The following is a 20,009-nucleotide window of genomic DNA, read 5'->3' as shown; positions in this document are numbered from 1 at the left end:
ATAATTAGTTAATGGTAGTCGATCGGTAGATGTCGGCCTTCTTAGTACTGGGCAACCTAATCATGCAGCAGCCTGATCTTTTTACTCTAATAAGCTTCTGGGATTATCACTTAATGGTGTGATTTTCTACTTTGTAAATTTTTAGTCGCTATCATTTTCGATCTCAAAATTTTCCGACTCTAATATACTAGATTTGAGTTTTCGTTTTTATTAGCTAATTACACATTTTAATGGCCTAATTTTTATACTTGTGAAACATTGTTCATTTTAATCCGATGAATCTCATTAATTTCTTCATTAAAATGTATTGCGATATCATATATTTTTATTTTGTCTTGTTCCTATTTAATATATGACCTCCATGATTTCAAGCTTCGACTCATGTTTGTAATGTAGAAAATCTGGCAACTTATTGAAGAGCAAAGGTGAAGTCATTATTTACCCAAAAAAGAAAAGAAAAAAAAAAGAGCCCAAAGAGTTGACTGATAATTGGCATAAACCAGTGGTTTTGGCCCCTAGAACTAAGGCCAAACAGTTGACTGATGATTTCAAGTCAACTTTTTCATTTTCCTCTTGCATGGCTAACACACTCCCAAGTTGAATGAATTTTATAAGAAAAATATACGTTGAAAATAAAAGTAATCAAAAGAAAATCAACGTTCATAATCTAGCTGTTTTTCAATTATTCTTTTTTCTTCTAACATAAATATTCCACTTTTCTTCTTTCTTTTGGTGACTAAAGCGATTTATCCTTTGACAATTTCAATTTAGTGATAGAGGCCGCCCACGTGCAGGGTAGCATTAGGACTTTAAGAGGTTCCCAAATGACAAAAGCAACTTTAACAGAGAGACAATACACACCTCAGGAAAGTGAGGAAATAAAAGCCTGTATATACGACCAAGAAAAAGTCTTTTCATATGTTCAAAATTTAGATGTTGAGCATCTGTTATTTTCTATCGTTGCACATTGGATGGGAGAATACTCCGACTATGTGAGTTTATTCTCATTGTCAGTTTCAAGTTCGGAAAGGAAGAGGGTTTTGTAATCTTCCTAACAAAATTTATGAAGATTAGAAAAGTCGATCCCAACTTATTTAAAAATAATGCGCAGTTATTTGTTGTCATTGCACACTGGGAGAAATGTAGCGCAAACAAAATTGAAAATTAGGGAATACGAAGATTATATAAAGATGCTTTCTACATTCCAATTATACATTTCACTTTGTGTCTAAGGGCTTCAGATTGATGCATGGCTTAATTTTTTTTTTTTTTTTTTTTTGTGATTTCAATTTTTCTTTTATTTCCTTTTTTGAGAGGCTGGAGTAGGAAGATGGTAAAGGAAGAGATGTGGTGAGAATCGAGCTTGTATATGACGCATCAGCTCTACTAAAAATAGGTATCACTAAATAAATTAAACTCACCTTAAATTTGTGGTAAAGGGTAAACCTAGTTCTATAGCAATATAAACTCTTGCGACAAACCCAGAGATTGAAAATCCAATAATTACAGAAAAAGTGGAAATATCAGAATCTAAAATCAATGTCCGTGTGTAACTGAAGAAAACTTTATCAGGGTGATTTCATATTTTTACACTAAATACGTACACATTACATTTGAGAAAGCAAAAAGAATATGTGTATATACATGCACAGATTTCTGATTTATCATAATATGGCATCCGCATGATGGGATTCAGATTTCAGTCTATATTTATATCGTCATAATTACATTGTTTTTAGAAGATCAGGAGTTTGTTTGTGGAAACTTTTTGTATGAGTGAAGACAGGGGCGGAGCCATATTGAAATATCTAATATAGTCTGCTATTTAGTTTATATTATTTGTACCTTTAGCTTAGCCAGTTGTACTATTCAGTTAATCTGTTAGAAATGAATCGGTTAGTTTTGTTATAGTTTGTAAGTCACTTGGTTTTCATTCATTCACGATTGGAGCTGTATATATACAACATTATAGAGTAAATATAATTGAGACTTTCATTTTCAAATTCATTTCTTCTGTATTCTCTCACATGATCCCAGATTGGGGCTTCTCCTCAAAGTCTCCTTACCACCATTGGAGCTCATCTCGAGCTCTGCTCATTTCTCACATCTCCAAAATTGATATGGTATCAGAGAAAGCTGATTCGATCCGGGAATTTCGCACATACGGAATTCGATTAGATCATCAATCTTTCGATTTGCACCTGTAATTGGAGTTTGTTTTTGATTCTGCAAATTAGGGTTCACCGTAAGTCAATTTTTGTCCTCTACTTCGTTTTTCCTCAAATGCTACTGATTAAGCTACTCTCATGGATACTAATGACGAAATTGAGCAAACTACTGTGGATTCGAGCAAAGAGTCCGCCATTGACACAAGTAGTCCCTTCTATATGTATCCATCAGACAATCCTAGTGCAATGTTGGTACCAGTTCCCTTTAATGGAATTTGATACAGGCCCTGGAGACGAAGTGTACTTCATGCACTTTCTGTTAAAAATAAACTAGGATTTATTAATGGAGATTGTAAGAAGCCAGATCTAGAGTCTCCAAAGTATAGACTATGGGAAAGGTGTGATGACATGGTCACCTCATGGATTTTGAACTCCTTGGGTGTCACGACCTCAATTTTTCTCCGTAGGATGTCGTGATGGTACCTAATCTCTAAGATTAGGTAAGCCTAACATACATGCAGAATATAACTAAAATAATGATAAAACTCTTAAATACTCAACAACTATCATAAAGGAAAGTTCGCAACTCAGCATAAACAAACTTCCCAAAATCTGTTGATAACAAGCCATAAGCTCTACGAGAAAGTATTGTTCATCCCTATACAACAATGTCTATAAAAGGAAAAGAAAAATGAAGAAGACTATATAGAGGGTGACTCCGAGTCCTGCGGACACCGGCAGGTATATCTTGAAGCCTCCGAAGCTGAGCTCGTCTCACTGGTGCCTGGACTGGTAGAAGGTACTTGGATATGCACAAAAAGATGTGAGCGTAGCATGAGTACACCACATCAGTACCCAGTAAGTGCAGAGCCTAACCTCGGTAGAGTAGTGACGGGGTCAGGTCAAGGCCCTACTGGAATAAATGAACATGTATATAACAGTGTAATAATGATAACAATGGAAATGAAAGAACAAGGAAAAATACCAAGATTAGCTGCACTGAACTAAGCAAATAATACATCACGGAAGGAAGCAAGGAATGACATGTCAAGGAAACAAAGCAACCAAACACAAGTGAAGTAACATAAAAGTATCAACAAGAATCACTACTGAGGTACCGCCTCGTAGTTTCACATCACAAAACAATTTACAATCATTCCTTATATCACCGCGGGAGCCTTGCATTTAGTTTTAAAAATTATTTTTTTTGAAATAGCTTCCCGTGTTTTAGCCCACCTTATCACACTGCATGGCTTCAAGTAGTTTTCCTACTAGCAACATGCGTATCAAGTCTATCTTATCTCATCGCATGCGTTTCAACCATAAATATTATACCACCGTATGCATATCAATATCACAACGTATCACAAATTGCACCTCAAGTGCCCAATATCACAATTTGACAAAGAAGTCAACAATAATGGTATTTCCACAATCAATAGCCCATAGCTCAACTACAATATGCATAAGAGTCTCACAATAACAACCGAAAGTGATTAACTCAACAAGAATAGTAATTTACAACTTTACAACTTTGCCTCAATGCGAATCATGAATAACTCAATACCAATATCAACAACAAGATATTCCAAGAATAACAACTTCAAGTAAGGAACTTAATGGTTAAATAATGAATAAGGAATAGAGGAAACAATGACTTCAACTAAACACGTAAAGAAAATTAACAAGTATGAGATAAGACAAGTAGAGAATGTGAAGATAGACTAATAATGATGAATATAACATGTTATGGTAACTCAATTAAAGGCATGAAAGGAATCTACATAGCTAAAACCGGTCAATTACCATATTTAGCTTGTGTACACACTCATCACCTTGCGTACACGGCTTCCACGTATCACAATTAACACAAAAACAACATAAATCCTAAGGGGTAATTCCCCCACAAAAAGTTAGGCAAGACACTTACCTCAAAATACGCTACTCAATCCACTGGTAAGCCTTTCCCTCGATTATCAACCTCCGAACGGCTCGAATCTAGCCACAACATCTTTTTATGAATAAATATAAACTACAGGAAACTATTCCGAACAATAAAGTTACTATCTTTAAAGAGAAATAAAAAGTTAACTCAAAAAGACAACCCCGGGCTCGCGCCTCGGAACTCGACCAAAATTATAAAATCTGAACACCCATTCGATAACGAGTCAAACCATACAAGAATTACTCAAATATGACATCAAAGCGCCTTTCAAATCCCCAAAATTTAGTCTAAAAAGTTTTCAGAATTTTTCCCCGAATTTTCAACTCAAAGCACTAATTAGATGATGAAAAAAATAATGGATTCGTGTAATATAGTCAAATCCGGGTTAGAATAACTTACCCCAATTATTTTCTTGAAAAACCCTCGAAATATCTCCACCAACCGAGTTCTCTAGGTCAAAAAATAAAAAAAAAAATGAGGTGAAACCCTCAATTAAGCCTTTTCTGCTCAGCTATATGCGCACCTGCGGGCCAACAGCCGCTTCTGTGGCCCCGCACCTGCGAAAATGACATCGTCGGTGCGGCTCTAACTTAAGTCTTGAGAATGCGCTTCTGCGGACACCAAAGCGCACCTACGCCCCTGCTTCTACATGCTCGCATCTGCGGAGCACTAACCGCATTTGCGGTCCCAGCTGGGCAGGTCACATTTCCCTTATGCAGCTCGAGGTCCGCTTCTGCGGTGCCGCACTTGCGGCCTAAAATGCGCAGGTGCGATTGCACCAGACACAACAGAGGTTCAACAATGCATCAAGTCCAAAATTGTTCTGGATTCAATCTGAATCATCCGGGGGCCCCAGGACCCCATCCGAATATACCAACAAGTTTCAAAACACATAACGGACCTACTCGAGGCCAAAAATCACATCAAACAACATCGATTCAATGAATGGCAACCCAATTCATTCCTATTGAAACTATGAACATCTGACCTCCAAAACTAACGCTGAAACATACCAAAATAACTCTAATTGACCTCAAATTTTGCACACAAGTCATAAACGACATGACGGACCTATTCCAACTTCCGGAATCAAAATCTGACCTCGATATCAATGAAGTTAACTCCCGATCAAACTTCTCAACCTTCTAAACCTTCAACTTTCTAACTTTTGTCAATTCAAGCTGAAATGACCAACGGACCTCCAAATCAACATCTGGATATGCTCCTAAGACCAAAATTACCATATGGAGCTATTGGAACCGTCAAAACTCCGTCTCGGAGTTGTCTACACAAAAGGCAAACTACGGTCAACTCTTTAAACTTAAAGCTCCAACTTAGAGACTATGTGTCTTATTTCACTCTAGAACTCACCCGAACCAAAACCAAACACCCCCAGAAAATCACATAACCATAATATGACATAGAGAAGGCAATAAATAGGGGATCGGGGTAAAAATACTCAAAATAACCGGTCGGGTTGTTACATCCTCCCCCTCTTAGAACAAATGTTTGTCCTCGAAAGTGTATAGAGACCAGGGGCGAAGCTATGCTGGCCCAAGGGTGGTTAACTGACCACCCTTCACCGAAATATTATACTACGTATAAGGTAAAATACTGCATGTTATTGATTAAAAATAGACTTTGAACACCCTTGCATAGCCCACTAGCAAAGGGTGTTTAAAATTTGAACACCCTTATTGAATTTTCTGGCTTCGCCACTAATAGAGACATACCTGGAGTGGTGAAAAGATGAGGATAATGGCTACGCATATCATGTTTGGTCTCCCAAGTCACCTCCTCAATTGGTTGACCCCTCCACTGAACCTTCACTGAAGCAATGTTCTTCGACCTCAACTTTCGAATCTGCCTGTCCAAAATGGCCACTGACTCCTCAACATAAGACAAATCCCAGTCCAACTGGACTGAGCTGAAATTGAACACTTGAGATCATCGTGGTACTTGCGGAGCATAGAGTCATGGAATACTGGATGAACTATAGCTAGACTAGGTGACAATGCAAGCTTGTAGGCCACTTCTCCAATCCTCTCAAGAATCTCAAAAGGTCTGATATACCTAGGGCTCAACTTGCCCTTCTTCCCGAACCTCATCACACCCTTCATAGGCGAAACTCGGAGCAAGACTCGCTCCCCAACCATGAATACAACATCACGAGGGAATGAAATAAGCCGACTTGGTCAACCTATCCACAATTACCCATACTGCATCAAAAGTTTTCTGAGTCTGTGGGAGCCCAACAACGAAATCCATGGTAACTCGCTCCCATTTCCACTCAAGAATCTTAAGCCTCTGAAGCAACCCACCTGGCCGATGATGCTCATACTTCACCTGTTGACAATTTAGACATCAAGCTACATACTCCACTATGTCCTTCTTCATCCTTCTCTACCAATAGTGTTGTCTCAATTCCTGATACATCTTAGCGGCACCCGGATGAATGGAGTACTACGAACTGTGGGCCTACTGAAGAATCAACTTGCACAAACCATCTACATTGTGCACACATAGTTGGCCCTGCATCTGTAACATACCGTCATCCCCAATAGTGACCTTATTTGCATCGTCGTGCTGAACTGTGTCCTTAAGGACAAGCAAATGGGGGTCGTGATACTGACGCTCTCTGATACGATCATATAGAGAAGACCAAGAAACCACACAAGCCAAAACTTGACTCAGCTCTGAAACATCTAATCTAACAAACTGGTTGGCCAAGGTCAGACATCCAATACTAATGGCCTCTCCACTGCCGGTAGATATGCTAAACTGCCCAAGCTCTCCGTCGTACGACTCAAGGCATCGGTCATCACATTGGCCTTCCTGAGATGATACAGAATGGTGATATCATAGTCCTTAAGCAAATCTAACCATCTCCGCTGCCGCAAGTTAAGATCCTTCTATTTAAACAGATGTTGTAGACTCTGGTGGTCGGTATAGACCTCACAAGAAACACCGTACAAATAGTGTCGCCAAATCTTCAAGGCATGAACAATAGTTGCTAACTCAAGATCGTGGACAGGATAATTCTTCTCATGGACCTTCAACTGTCTAGACGCGTAGGCAATTACCCTACCATCTTGAATCAACACCACGCCGAGGCTAACACACGATGCATCACAGTACACAGTGTAAGACCCCGAACCTGTAGGCAAAAACAACACTGAGGATATAGTCAAAGCAGTCTTGAACTTTTGAAAGCTCTCCTCACACTCCTCGGTCCACCTGAACAGAGGGCCTTTCTGGGTCAATCTGGTCATAGGTGTGGCAATAGATGAGAAACCCTCTACGAATCGACGGTAATACCCTGCCAAACTAAGAAAACTCCGGATCTCAGTAGTTGAAGATGGTCTGGGCCAACTCTGCACTGCTTCAATCTTCTTCGGATCTACCTTGATCCCCTCACTTGACACTGCATGACCCAAAAACGCCGAATCAATCCAGAATTCACACTTTGGAAATTTTGCATACAACTTCTTTTCTCTCAAGGTCTGAAGCACAATCCTCAAGTGCTGCTCATGATCTTCCCGGCTCCGGGAGTACACCAAGATGTCGTCAATAAACACAATGATGAATGAGTCAAGATAGGGCTGAAATACACTGTTCATCAAGTGCATGAAAGCTTCTGGGGTGTTGGTATGCCTAAATGACATCATAAGGAACTCATAATGACCATACCGAGTCCTGAAGGCAGTCTTCGGAATGTTTGGATCATGAATATTCAGTTGGTGATAGCCTGACCGCAAATCAATCTTTGAGAACACTCTGGCACCCTATAGCTGATCAAATAGGTCATCACTGCGTGGCAATGGATACCTGTTCTTCACTGTAACCTTGTTCAACTGCCTATAATCAATACACATGCGCATAGAACCATCCTTCTTCTTTACAAACAAGACCGGAGCACCCCAAGGAGACACACTAGTCCGAATGAAGCCCTTATCGAGCAACTCTTGCAACTTCTCCTTTAACTCATTCAACTCCGCTGGGGTCATACTATATAGTGGGATAGAAATAGGCTGAGTGCCCAGCAATAAATCAATACCAAAATCAATAGCCCTATCGGGCGGCATGCCCGGAAGATCCGTCGGAGATACATATAGATAGTCTTTCACTACTGGAACTAACTCAACGGTAGGAGCATCAATACTGACATCCCTCACAAAGGCTAGATATGCATCACACCCCTTCCCAACCATCCGATGTGCCTTAAGGAAATACACCACCCTACTAGGAACATAAACTAAGGTACCCCTCCACTCCAACCACGACAAACCTGACATAGCCAACGTCACCGTCTTGGCGTAATAATCAAGGATAGCATGATAGGGTGACAACCAGTCCATGCCCAAAATAACATCAAAATCCACCATACTGAGCAATAATAGATCAACTATGGTCTCAAAACCACCAAGAACAACTAAACACGACCTATACACACGGTCAACAACAATGGAATCTCCCGCTGGCGTGGACACATAGACAGGAGAACTCAAGGAATCACGGGATATACCCAAATATGGAGCAAAGTAAGATGATACATAGGAATAAGTGGAGCCTAGATCAAATAAGACGGATGCATCTCTATGACAACCCGAAACAATATATGTGATGACTGAGTCTGATGCAACCGCCTCCGTCTTAGTCGAAAGAGCATAACATCTAGCCTGGCCTCCCCCTATAGGGCGACCCCTACCTGCCCGACCTCCGCCTCTAGCTGGCTGTGCAGGTGGAGTGGCAACTGGAGCGATAACCACGACCTGAGAAGTCTGGGGGCCTGTGGAATATGTGGAGCCTGAGTAGTCTGTAGAGGTGCACCTCTCCTGAGTCTGGGGCAGTCCCTCACCATATGACGAGTATCACCACACTTAAAACAAGCTCTCGGAGCATGTGGCTGTTAAAGTTGGCTCGGGCCTGGTCGGCTGGACTGACCACTGAAAGCACCTTGTGCATGAGGTGCACTGGACAGTGGCAGTGCTTAATTGGCAACCTGAGACCTGGGAGTAGCCAGAATACCACTGGAAGCTGGAAGTGGTGAATGAACGGGATGACCCATATAACCTCTACCATGACGGGCTGAAATTGGGGCACGTGCACCACTATTTGTGCCAGAATTGTGAGGCCTCTTGGCCTCCCTGTCCTCTCTCTCTCTCTCTCTCTCTCCCAGCCCCACATACCCTCCAATCTCGGAGTGATCTCCACCACCTACTGGTATGGGGTATCAGTCTCCAACTCTCGAGCCATGCTGAATCTAATACCATAGGTGAGCCCCTCGATAAATCTACGGACTCGCTCTCTGACTGTGGAGACTAAGGCTGGTGCATGTCTCAAAAACTCGCTGAACCTGATAGCATACTCAGACACGGTTATACCACCCTGGCGCAACTGCTCAAACTTCGTGCGCCATATATCCCGAAGGCTCTAAGGTACAAACTCTCTCATGAATATCTCTGGAAACTGAGCCCATATGATTGAAGCTGCCTCGGTCGGGCTACCCAACTCGTACGCTCGCCATCATTGATAAGCCGCTCCCTTAAGCTGGAACGTTGTGAAAGCAACCCCAGTCGACTCCACTGTCCCCATAGTATAGAGGATATAGTGGCACTCCTCAAGAAAATCATGTGCATCCTCTAAAGCTAAGCCGCTGAAAGTAGGGGTGGTACTTCTAGTACCTCTCGAGCATGAGCTGCTCCCCCTCAGATGTTGCTTCCCTAACCTCGGGATGAACTGGGACAACCGGCTGCACTGGTATGACCTTTGGGACTTGGTCAACCTGGAACCACTGCTCTAGGGTACGGGCTGTGGGAGTCTGTGCTCCTCCCCCACCCTGAGATGTGACCAGTGCAAGTGAGATCAACCCTGCCTGAGCTAGAGTTGTCTACCCCCCTCCCCCCCCCAACTGGAGCTGCTGGCGGCTCCTCTGTCTCAGCTCGATCAGGTGCTCTAGCTGCACCACATGCCCATCCTCGGCCTCTGCCTCAACCCCAACCTCTCGCGGCCCTACAGAGGGCACGGGTGTTTGATCATCAGATCCAGTTGTGCATGTCCTCACCATCTGTGAGAGAATAGAAAGAGAGATTTAGAGTTTCAAATTCAACAAATTCAGACGATAAGGAATTAAAGAAATGAAGCTTTCCTAACAGTTCCATAGCCTTTGGAAGATAAGTACAGACGTCTCTGTATCGATCCGTGAGACTCTACTAAACCTATTTGTGACTCGTAACACCTATGAACCTAGAGCTCTGATACCAACTTGTCACGACCAAAATTTACCTCCGTAGGATGTCGTGATAGCACATAGTCTCTAAGACTGGGTAAGACTAATATACATGTAGAATATAATTAAAATAATGATAAAACTCTCAAATACTCAATAACTATCATAAAGGAAACTTCGCAACTCAGCATAAACAAACTTCCCAAAATTTGGTGATAACAAGTCACAAGCTCTACGAGTAAGTACTATTCATCCCTATACAACAATGTCTATAAAAGGGAAATAAAAAATGAAGTATACTAGATAGAGGGTGACTCCGAAGCTTGCGGACGCTGACAGGTATACCTTGAAGTCTCCGAAGCTGAGCTCGTCTTACTGGTACCTGGACTGGTAGGAGGTACCTGGATCTACATAAAAAGATATGCAGAAGCGTAGCATGAGTATACTATAATGGTACCCAATAAGTGTCAAGTCTAACCTCAGTAGAGTAGTGACGAGGTCAGGTCAAGGCCCTACTGGAATAAATAAGAAACTGAACAGGTATACAGTGGTGTAATAATGATAACAATGGAAATGAAACAATAAGGAAAAATACCAAGATTAGCTACAATGAACTAAGGCAAAGAATGCATCACATAAGAAAATAAGGAATGACATGCCAAGGAAACAAAGCAACCAAATACAAGTGAAGTAACAGAAAAGTATCGAAAAGAATCACTACCGAGGTACTACCTCGTAGTCTCATATCACAAAACAATTCATAATCTTTCCTTATATTACCGCGGGAGCTTTGCATTTATTTTTGAAATCATTTTTCCCGATATAGATTCCCATATTTTATCCCACCTTATCACATTGCGTATCTTTAAGTAGTTCCTCTACTAGCAACACGCGGATCAATCTCACCTTATCTCACTACATGCGTTTCAACCCAACCTTATACCACCGCATGCGTATCAATATCACAATGTATCACAAATCGCACCTCAAGTGCCTCATATCACAACTTGACAAAGAAGTCAACAATAATGTTGTTTCCACAATCAATAGCCCATGGCTCAACCACAATATGCACAAGAGTCTCAAAATAAGAATCGAAAGTGAATAACTCAAAAATAATTGTATTTCACAACTTTACAACTTTGCCTCAATGTGAATCACGGCCTTTATAACTCAATACCAATTTCAACAAGAAGATATTCCAACAATAACAACTTCAAGTAACAAGCTCAATTGTTATATAATAAATAAGGAATAAAGGAAACAATGACTTCAACTAAACACGTAAAGACAATTAACGAGTAGGAGATAAGACAAGTAGAGCATGTGAAGATAGACTAATGATGGTGAATATAACATGTTATGGTAACTCAATTAAAGGCATAAAAGTAATATACATAGATAAACCGGTCAATTATCACATTTAGCTCGTGTACACTCGTTGATTGCTTCCAAATGCACACCTCAATAGAGATATGTAACGGTCGTTTGCAATAATAGAAACCCAAGTAAGAGTCGGGGTCGAATCCACAGGGAGCTAAGATGGGAGTTAGGGGTATATATTTCAATGTGTGCGGTTGAATATCTAAATTGCACTTCCACAAAAAGATTGATTTTCTATTGCTAATTTTACTCTATTGATTGCAAAATAAAGAAAGAAAACTAGAGATGATTGTTTTTGAGGTTTTTCCAAATTGATAAAAAGCCTAGGGTTATGACCATTACCTAGGTGTTTTCCTAATGGGAGAAAGACTTTAATGCTCGTTCTATTGATTGGGGTGTATTATAGCTCTCAACTCTAAATTACCCACTCAATACCTCTCGGTCATAGAGTGATTTTGCCCAATTTGGCTTTCTCAAGACCTAATGGGTATCACACAAAATAGTTGATAAAAGCTCAACTCGGGTTATTACTATCTCTAGGTTAAACCCTTTAATTGGGTAAATCAATCTCTCGACTGACCCAATTCCTTGTTAGCCAAGTTATCCTAGACTATGTCTCTCTTTCTCAAGTAGAGACTAAGTCAAATAGGCATGAACTAATATTTGCAACCATTAATTCTACAAATTAAAGCATGAACTAAGCTAAATAATAAACATCCAATCATAAACAAGCACGAATTTAGATACCCATAATGTTTACACACTAGGGTTGGGTCACAACCCTAGTAATATTCTAGCTACTTATACTTGGGTTTGAAGAAAATAGAGAAGAAAGACTAATTAAACTCGTAATGACAACTTAAAATGATTAAATCTATTGTAAAATACGCCGAAGCAAAGTAAACTTCCAAAAATGGCAAAGAAAAACGGCTACAGTAATTGCAAGGTTCAAACTTGACCTAATTTTGTGAAACTCATCTATTTGTACAAGGCTGAAAATCTCTGACAAAATACCCCTCGGGAGGTTCTGCGGCCGCACAATTCCATGTGCGGTCTGCAGATTTCTGCATCTGACATGAGATGGAGTTCTGCGGCCGCACAATTCTGAACTGCGACCGCGAAGCAACTTTTCTATGGTCCACATATTTAGAATTGCGACTGCAAGACAATCTTTTGTGGTCCGCAATGTTAGGATTGCGGCCTCAAGGAAATCTTCTGCGGCCGCACAAATATTGTGCGGTCCGCAATTCACTAAGGTTCTGGACTTGGTAATTTGCATACTCTCTGATCTTGACTCCTAGCCCAGCTTTTGCGCATTTCATGTGCGGTCCGCAATTTGCACAATTGTCTGCAGATTTTTCCTTCTTCCTTGCGGCCGCAGATGGAATTCTGCGGTCCGCAATTTCTTCTGCAGCCGCAGAATTCCTTCTGCGGACTGCACATTTTGTGCATTTGTGCCCTTTATTGCCTTGTGCTTAGACTACTTTTTTTTTTTTAATCGGATTTCATATCGGGAGCCCAACTTCTAATATTCCTGTAATTTTGCATAATTTTATTAGTTTCGGGCACATAATTAAATGCTTTTAGACTAAAATAAAAGTTAAAAGGCGCTAATAAGTAGTCAAAATTCCCACTTATCACTCGTCACCTTGCGTACACGGCTTTCACGTATCACAATTAACACAAAACAACATCAATCCTAAGGGGTAATTCTCCCACAAAAAGTTAGGCAAGACACTTACCTCAAAACACGCTACTCAATCCACTGGTAAGCCTTTCCCTCGATTATCAACCTCCGAACGGCTCGAATCTAGCCACAACATCTTTTTACGAATAAATATAAACTATAAGAAACTATTCCGAACAATAAAGTTATGATCTTTAAAGAGAAATAAAAAGTCAACTGCAGGCCCGCACCTCGAAACCCGACCAAAATTATAAAATCCGAATACCCATTCGATAAAGAGTCCAACCATATAAGAGTTACTCAAACCCGACATCAAATCACCTTTCAAATCCCCAAAATTTAGTCAAAGAGATTTTCACAATTTTTCCTCAAATTTCCAACTCAAATCACTAATTAGATGATGAAAATAACAATGGATTCGTGTAATATAGTCAAATCCGGGTTAGAATAACTTACCTCAATGATTTCCTTGAAAACCTCTCAAAACATCGCCACCAACCGAGCTCTCTAAGTCCAAAAATAAAAAATGAGGCGAAACCCTTGATTAAGCCTTTTCCACCTAGCTATATGCGCACCTGCGAGTCAATAGCCGCTTCTGCGGCTCCGCACCTACAGAAAAGTCATCGCAAGTGGGGCTTTAACTTAAGTCATGAGAACGCGCTTCTGCGGATACCAAAGCACACCTGCGCCCCCGCTTCTGCGACCTGTGTATTGCTTCGCCCGCCCGCATCTGCGGAGCACTGACCGTATCTGTGGTCTCAGCTGGGCAGCTCACATTTCACTTCTGCGGTGCCGCACCGGCAGCTAGGGGTGTACAAAAAACCGATAAACCACACCAAACCGATAATCCGAGTCAAACCGGAAAAAAAAAACTCGATGTGCTTTGGTTTGATTTGATTTGGTATTGAAAAATAAAACCCGACCATATTTGGTTTGGTTTAGTTTTAACTAAAAAAAAGTCAAACGAAAACCAAATCAACCTGATAGTACATTTATATAATTTTTAAAAATATTTTATACATATAAATATTTATTGTAATGTAATTTATAAATATTTCTTAAACTTTTTTACAGTTTTATCTTTTAACGTATTATTTCAAGTTTAGACCTAACATTCTTGAATGGTAAATAAACTTTAAAGCCCACAAATGTAGTAACTCAAACAAAGTTCAAATCAATACTAATGATAACAAAAGAAATTCAATTCAATACTAGGAATGATGATAGTGTTGGATAATTATTTTAGTTTTATATTGGTTTATAATGAAAATGCATAACTTAGTTTATCTTTTTCTTTAGTGTTTAGTTATGTAATTAATATTAGTACTTATTAGCTATACTTATTTTAGCATGACCTATATAGTATTTTTAGATTATGTTGATTTTCATTATGGCTTATTAATTAGCAATATTTGTTTTATGTAATTTTATTATTTTATCTTTGTTGTTGAATATTTTAGTATAATGCTATGACTTATCTCATATTATTGTGTTAGTTTCTTGAAAAATACATTATATTATTGTATTTTACTAGGACTTAAGAAATATTTGGAGCACAAGTTACATATTTTGTGCTATGAAGACTTTACCGGAAAAAAATCCGAAAAATTCGAGATTGAAAAATCTGACTTTGTTGGTTTAGTTTGGTTTATAAATTTAAAAACCTGATACCATTGGTTTGGTTTGATAATTGAAAAATTCGAACCAACCCACCCTATGCACACCCCTACTTGCAGCCCAAAATGCGCAGGTGCGATTGCACTAGACACAACAGAGGTTCAGCAATGCATCAAGTCTAAAATTGTTCTGGATTCAATCCGAATCACTTGGGGCTCCCGGGACCCCGTCCGAATATACCGACAAGTTCAAAAACACATAATGGACCTATTCGATGCCAAAAATTACATCAAACAACATCGATTCAACAAATCGCAGCCCAATTCAAGCCTATTGAAACTATGAACATCCAACTTCTAAAACTAACACTGAAACATACCAAAACAACTCCGATTGACCTCAAATTTTGCACACAAGTCATATATGACATGATAGACATATCCCAACTTTCGAAATCGGAATCCAACCCTGATATCAATAAAGTCAACTCCCGGTCAAACTTCTCAACCTTCCAAACCTTCAACTTTCTAACTTTCGCCAATTCAAGTCGAAACAACCTACGGACCTCCAAATCAATAACCGAGCACGCTCTTAAGTCCAAAATTACCATATGGAGCTATTGGAACCTTCAAAACTTCGTTTCAGAGTCGTCTACATAAAAGTCAAACTACGGTCAACGTTTTCAACTTAAAGCTCCAACTTAGGGACTATATGTCCCATTTCACTTCGGAACTCACCCGAACCAAAACCAAACACCCCCGGAAAATACTTAATCATAATACGACATAGAGTAGGTAATAAATAGGGGGTCGGTGATAAAATATTCAAAACCACCAGCCGGGTCATTACATTGGGAAAGGAGATTGCTGATAGTGTTGAATATATCAATGATTCAGTTGAACTATGGAGAGAGCTGGAAGATCGCTATGATCAGACGAATAGAGCAAAGTTGTACCAAATTAAAAAGGAGATAAACGATTTGTCACAAAGTACACTCGACATTACTGGTTAGTACACCAAAAAGAAGTAATTGTGGAAAGAATTTAGTACTTTAAGTGCAAAAACTCGGTGCAGCTGCCAGTGCACATGTGGAGCTAAAGAGAATTTGCATAAGGCAGAACATGACGGACGATTAATTCAGTTTCTTATGGGACTGAATAAAGTATACATTATGGTGAGGGAAAGCATTCTTATGATGAAGCCTTTTCCATCTTTGGCCCAAACTTTTTCCCTACTGATCCAAGAGGAGAAACAAAGAGAAATCAAACCTAATAACCAATTGATGTTTGAGTTTGCCTCATTGAATGTCAATACTTTAAGACAGACTAGTTTCAAAACCAATTATAATCCAGGAAACTATTGCACTCCTAATAACAGATCTCGTCCAATATGTGAATATTTCAAGAAGCCGGGACATACCAAAGAGAAATGATGTAAGCTCCATGGCTACCCTCAGAATTTCCATAACTCAATCCAGTCCTTCTAAAAGTCGAATCTGAAGTTTCAAGGCACCAACTAGAATTTCCAAAATCCTAATCAAGGGTTTATGAGCAATAAAAGGAAGAGAACAGTGGAAAATGTTCATGGCCCTTCAACTGACATGATGACTGTCAAAGGAGATGAAGGTGAATATTATAATAAGAACCAGGGAATGAATTTCACCAAGGAGCAATATGGCCAACTCATGAACCTGCTGCAACACTTCCAGGCTAATAGTGGGGGAGAGAATTCCAACAGCACAAACCTGAACATTCGAGCTACAAACTTTGCAGGTATTGTAGTTTGCACTTCTTTCATTGACTTTGATAAGTTGTCTTGTAGATGCTTTAAGTCCAAGACTGATACATAGATATTATATTCGGGAGCTTCCAATCACATGAGCTTTAATATATCCTCAATGTGTGATATCACTATTTTGCCTTATCCCATGTTAGTCATACTACCAAATGGATATAAAGTTAAGGTAACAGAGATTGGAAACGTGAGGCTTGCACCTGGGATTGTGCTGTATAAAGTACTTCTAGTTCCTTCTTTTAAGTATAATCTCATTTCTATTCATATGTTGACTCTAAATCTCAGTGGTATTACTTTCTTCACTGATAGTGCTTGTACGTTGCAGGCCCTTCACTGAAGAGGCCTCTAGAGATTGGTAGAGTCAAGGATAGGTTGTACCTTATGTGCTCTCAGTGTCTGAAACACAAGAGTATTAATTCGCCTTCCACAATAGTCAATTCTGTTCCTTGCTTGTCCACTCATCCTTGTGATATGCAAAATGCCAACCATCCATTTGTAAATAACTCACTCCTGGATAAAACTGCTTCTATGAATGTTTTTTCATCTAGTAACAGTCCCACTGTAAATATTTCACTTGTGAATAAAATGAGAGATTATGTCTCTTTGTTGTACATCTTATGGAAATGATATCTTGTGGAACAATAGACTTGGGCATGTGCCCTTTGTGAAAATAAAGGGAATAGCATCCATACCTGTCACATTCTCATCTAAGCAACCATTTATCTGCTTTATTTGCCCAATGGCCAGACAAACTAGAATGACATTCCCCAAAGAACTAGCACTTCCAGTAGTATCTTTGAATTGCTACATGTTGACCTTTGGGGGCCCTACCATATTTCCACCCATGATAACTATAAAAATTTCATCACAACGGTTGATGACTTTAGTAGAACCACATGGACTCATCTTCTGACCTACAAAAGCAATGCAATCCAAAGTATCAAGGCCTTTGTTTTAATGATAGAAAACCAGTTTAAAATTATCATAAAGACCAAAGATCAGACAATGGTCTAGAGTTCACCAACACATAAGAAAACTCATTTTTCCAATCAAAAGGCATCATTCATCACAAATCTTGTCCCTATACACCATAGCAAAATAGTGTGGTAGAAAGAAAATACAAATATTTGCTTGAAGCAACCAGGGCACTCCTTTTCCAATCAAAATTGCCATTGAGATATTGGGCGGAGTGTATATTGACAACAACCTATATTATAAATAGATTACCTACCACATATCTCAAGAACAAATGCCCTTTTGAACTCCTATATAAACGAAAATCACTATATTCCCAAATGAGGAGTTTTGGATGCTTGTGCTACCCAACAGTACCCAAAGTGCACATGGATAAATTTGAATCTAGAGCTGCCCCACATATCTTTTTAGGCCATCCCTTTGGGACCAAAGGATAAAAGGTGTTGAGTCTTGCTACCAAGAATATACATGTTTCAAGAGATGTATCATTTCATGAGAATGTATTCCCTTTTGCAATTACTCCAGATGTTTCTTCTTTTCCTTCTGTACTAAAATATGTTCCCTTTATTGATTTTCTGGATGATATTGATAATAACACTCAACCAATGCTAAAAGCAATCTATATGGTGCAAATCTCATAGACAATGAATTGTCATTTGTAACTACCTCACCGATGTTACTTAGTGGTAGTCCAGTCACAAGCTATAATGGTCATTCACCTCCAGCATCTACATTCAATAACCATTCACTACCATATTTCAATGACCACTCACCTTAAACTAGCAACACCCCTACACTTAGAAGAACCGAAATTAAAACACATGCATACCTAAGTGATTACATTCATGTTGTACCCACCTGCAATCCAATAGTTGCATGCCCTCTCTGAATGCATTACTTTCTAAACATCAATGTATTTCTCCTGAAGTTTTAATCCATGATAGTCACTCTTAATGAAAAGGATTTGTCATGATAGTGAACCTTCTTCATATGAAGAGGCTACTATTAGTCCTGCTTGAAAAGCAATTATGACATAGAAATTTGAGGCTCTACATGCCAATCACACCTGGGACTTGGTCCTTTTACCAACAGGGAAGAAAGCCAACAGTTGTAAGTGGGTGTACAAGGTAAAACATAGAGCTGATAGAAGTATTGAAAGGTTTAAGGCTTGTTTAGTAGTGAAAGGAAACACACAACAAGAAGGAATAGATTACACAGAAATATTTTCACCTATAGTAAAGATGACTACAGTGAAAGGACTTATAGTAGTTGATGTGAAAAGAGGGTGAAAATAAATGGGACGAGAGAATACGGAACAAATGAATTGAGGAGCTAACAATCCCAGATTGAGGCTTCTCTTCAAAGTCTCCTTCACCACCATTGGAGCTCATCTCGAGCTCTGCTCATTTCTCACATCTCCAAAATTGATAAGACAGTGTATTGTGTGCACTACTAAAAAATGGCCCATTTCCGACCGAAATATTCCGACCGAAAAAAGTAGTCAAAAATTTCCGACGAAATCGGTCGGAAATGGCCTGAAAATATATTTTTCAATTTTATTAATATTTACGGTAGATATTCCGTCTATATCCATCGTAAAATTTAGCGAAAAATACCGCGAGGGCATTTGCGACCGACTCAGTCGGAAAAATTAAAAATAAAATTAAAAAAATAAAAAATTTGTGACTGATTCGATTGCAAAAATTTATTAAAATGAGATTTGACTTCATTGGCCTCATTTGCGACCGATCATAAAATTTTAAAAAAAAAAATGTTGTGATCGATTCGGTCGTAAAAATAAAAAAAATAAAAAAAAATTAAAAAAGTTGCGACCGATTCGGTCACAAAACTTTATTAAAATGAGGTCCGACTTCGTTGACCTCATTTGCGACCGAATTAGTCGAAATATTTTTATTTTTTCAAATTTCCGACCGATTTAGTCGGGTTCTTTTTTAAAACCCCCTAATCCCTTTCTTTTTTCTTTATATCTTTTCTTCCTTCTATCTTTTTTTCCTCTCCTCGCTGGAAACCCCCTCCCTCATGTAGCACGATGCTCCAGCGACAGCCCTCATTCTCCGGCGACACCTCTCCCTGTCCCCTCTCGCAGTTAGTTTTCCCTTCTCCCTCTCCCTCGACTTTTTCTTCTTTATTTTCATTTTTTGCTAAATCTCATAGAGAAAAACACATTGTTTGCTGAAATTGGTGTTTTAA

The sequence above is a fragment of the Nicotiana tomentosiformis genome, chromosome 4, assembly GCF_000390325.3.
Source record: "Nicotiana tomentosiformis chromosome 4, ASM39032v3, whole genome shotgun sequence".
Lineage (NCBI taxonomy): Eukaryota > Viridiplantae > Streptophyta > Magnoliopsida > Solanales > Solanaceae > Nicotiana > Nicotiana tomentosiformis.
The sequence above is the reverse complement of the archived record's forward strand: the minus strand, read 5'-3'. Positions refer to the sequence as shown.